The 2,923-nt window shown below is 39.3% G+C and overlaps 1 pseudogene; it reads right to left on the bottom strand.

The window, feature by feature from the left end:
- Nucleotides 1-1,149: 1,149 nt before the first annotated feature.
- On the bottom strand, nucleotides 1,150-1,613 carry LOC103015923 (HIG1 domain family member 2A-like; annotated as a pseudogene).
- Between the last annotated feature and the right edge of the window lie 1,310 nt (nucleotides 1,614-2,923).

Genomic DNA, 2,923 nt, shown 5'->3' with positions numbered 1-2,923 from the left:
CACTGAGTACACTTAGTGCACATTTGCTGCAAAAATTTCATGGAATGGTGTCAATTGCTTCAGAAGAGAAACAGCTTTAAAGAAGAAAAAAGACCCTCAAATATTTTTAGGCCTTTAAAAAGTATGTGGAAAAGTGGACAAAGTGACCCTAGGATCCTGGTGAAAATTTGTCTTTAAAAGTAGGTGTCAAAACTTCTTAGCTTCCTTCTGTTTTTTACTTGGAAGAATATAATTCTTGTTGTAGTACACAATTCCTGTGAACATATATTTGAAAGAAACAAAATCTTTGAGGGAGCAGTGTACTCAGAAAGGAAAAAGTATGGGGGGGTATTGGGTGGATGGGATGAGGGAGGAAAGAAAAGCTGAATGGGGTAAAAAGAATAGTTTCTAATACACCTCAAGATCCAACTTAAAAAGCAGTTTAGGAAAAAAATAATTAAGAATTGGTCATTTTTTTAGACTATTTTTTTCTATTCTGGGCAAGAGAAGTAATGGGAACATGGGATATTATGATTATTTCTTTCTACCTCTCTCTTCCTCTCTCCAACCTGGCCCCCATCTGCCCGCCCTTCCTTCCTTCCTTCCTTCCTTCCTTCCTTCCTTCCTTTCTTTCTTCCTTCCTTCCCTACTTCCCTCCTTTCCTCCTTCCCTCTTTTCCCTTTTTCTACCATAACAAACTGAGGAAAGGACATCATCAAGGAAGGGCATATAAGTGGACTTATGAAAAGCAAATTGAATTACAGTTGCTCTTTGGTATTAAGAAAGAGGTGCTTAGCCTGAAGACCCCTCAGCAATCTAAGGATGAAGTTTGGTGGTTTATGAATTCCCAAAATTGTCAACATGTGCCTATTTTCAATTTTTAAGGGATAGAGTGAGCTCTCATCTTTCATCAGATTCTCCAGAGGTTCCGTGGCCTAGAAAAGTGTAAGAACCACTGATATACAGCATTTGAAGCAAAAGCAATAGTTAGACACTATTATAATTTTTAAATGTTATTTTGGTATACTATGGTTTTCTTTCTTTCTTTTTTTTTTTTTCTTTTTACAAGTGGATCAGAGTTTATTAAGTAGGGAGTGGAGAAGGTGCAGCACAACTAGAAGTATACAACACTCAAACTGAACCGGACCTGAGATTCCTGAAAAAAATCTGTCAGTTACACAATTGGCTACTTCTGACACCACTGATACAGGGGCTTGTCAGGGGAGATGAGGGAATAATGCCAGTGGCAGGACTGGTGGTTGCTCCTGGAACTGGGAACGATCTCCGCGGAGCTTTCAAGGGCAGGCCACCGACTCCGGGTCGAGATTTCAGAGTGGATGCAGCCAGACCCGCCAAGATGGCTATGACCATGAAGCCCTGGGGGCAGTTCGGGTGGGCATCATGAGCTGGGAGCGCTGGCTCTGACCCTGGTGGAAGCAGTAGAGGCCGTAGGTAGGGGCGGCCGCTGTGCCCAGGCAGCCTATGGGTACCACTGGGTTCTCGCGGGTCTTGGGAAGAAACTTTTCCTTGAAGCTTTCCGAAGTGCTGTGTACACTGGGGCTAAAGCCCTCAATGACTGGGGGCTGCAGTGGTTCAAAGGGTGCCTCCGGAGTGACAGGGCCAGGAGTCGCCATGTTTCAGGCTACAGCTGTAGGAGAAAATCAGGACGCTAATATGGTTTTCTTAATACACATTTCTTTCAGTAAATTTTAGATTGTGATTTTTTTTCCAGTTTGTTGTTTGTCCTTTATTTTTAGTTGTGATTTTTTCATGTATACTAGTAAAAGAGGATTTGTTTTCTACTTGAAATTTTGCATCTCAATAAAATTAATGCACAAAATTTGTGGGAGACACAGAACTTGCATAGACTAAATGATGTCCTCCAAAGTATTTTTTACCTCCAAAGGGAAAGATAGTAACTTCAAGGTGGAGAAACCCAGCAGACACCACTTACCCAGTTGATCAAGATTAACATCACCAGTAATGAAACATTATTACACTGTTAATCCTTTGATAAGATTCCTTGAGAAGGCAATAACATAGTTTCTGTGATATTCTTGCCAAAAATACAGAACCTTATTCCAATCAAGAGAAAAAAATCAGAGGAACCCAAACTGAGAGACATTCTACCAAATAACTGGCCAATAATCTTCAAAAATGTCAACATCATGAGAGACATGGAAAACTGAGGAGCTATTATGCATCAGAGGAGACTGGGGAGGTATAACAACTAAATGCAAGGTGGAATCCTGGTAGGATACTGGAACAGGAAAAAATGTTAGTGAAAAAAACTGGTGAAATTTTAATAAGGTCTATAATTTAGTCAACAAACCTGTACCAAGGTTGATTTATTAGCTTTGGTAATTGTACTATGGTTATGTAAGATGTTAACAAAAGGGCAACTGAGTAAGGAAAGGGTATACAGGAACTCTCTGTAAGCCTGAATTACTAAGTCTTCTATAAGTCTAAATTGAGTTCAAAAGTAAAAAGAAAAAGAGAGAGAGACAATGGATCCTCAATGACATCCTCTTAACATTTGGGTCCAGCTCTGCCCGAAGTCTGAGAATTTTCTCCTAACATTGTAGTTAGGTGGGATAATACACACCCCTTTATCTTAAAAAGATTTAAGCAAAATAAAATTCTCTATCTTAACTTTGTTACTCTGGACAACTTGAGCCCAAGAATATATAATGTCCTGAAAAAATGTTGTTGCTTTAATCTTTCCTCGTTTTTTTGATTTTGTTGGGTTTTGATACCGGCTTCCTGACTCTGGAGTGCTTTATTCTTGACCTTGAGCACAGATCATATCTTTGTGTGACTTCTAGACGTGGGTCACTGACATAAAGTGCCTGGCTATTTCTTTTCATAACTTCCATAATTATTAGAATATCAATTATGACTCTTTGGCATTAAATATGAATACATTGCCTTTTTTCTTTCTCAT

This window comes from Balaenoptera acutorostrata, chromosome 5 (genome assembly GCF_949987535.1).
Source record: "Balaenoptera acutorostrata chromosome 5, mBalAcu1.1, whole genome shotgun sequence".
NCBI classification, from domain to species: Eukaryota; Metazoa; Chordata; class Mammalia; order Artiodactyla; family Balaenopteridae; genus Balaenoptera; species Balaenoptera acutorostrata.
The sequence above is the reverse complement of the archived record's forward strand: the minus strand, read 5'-3'. Positions and strand labels throughout refer to the sequence as shown.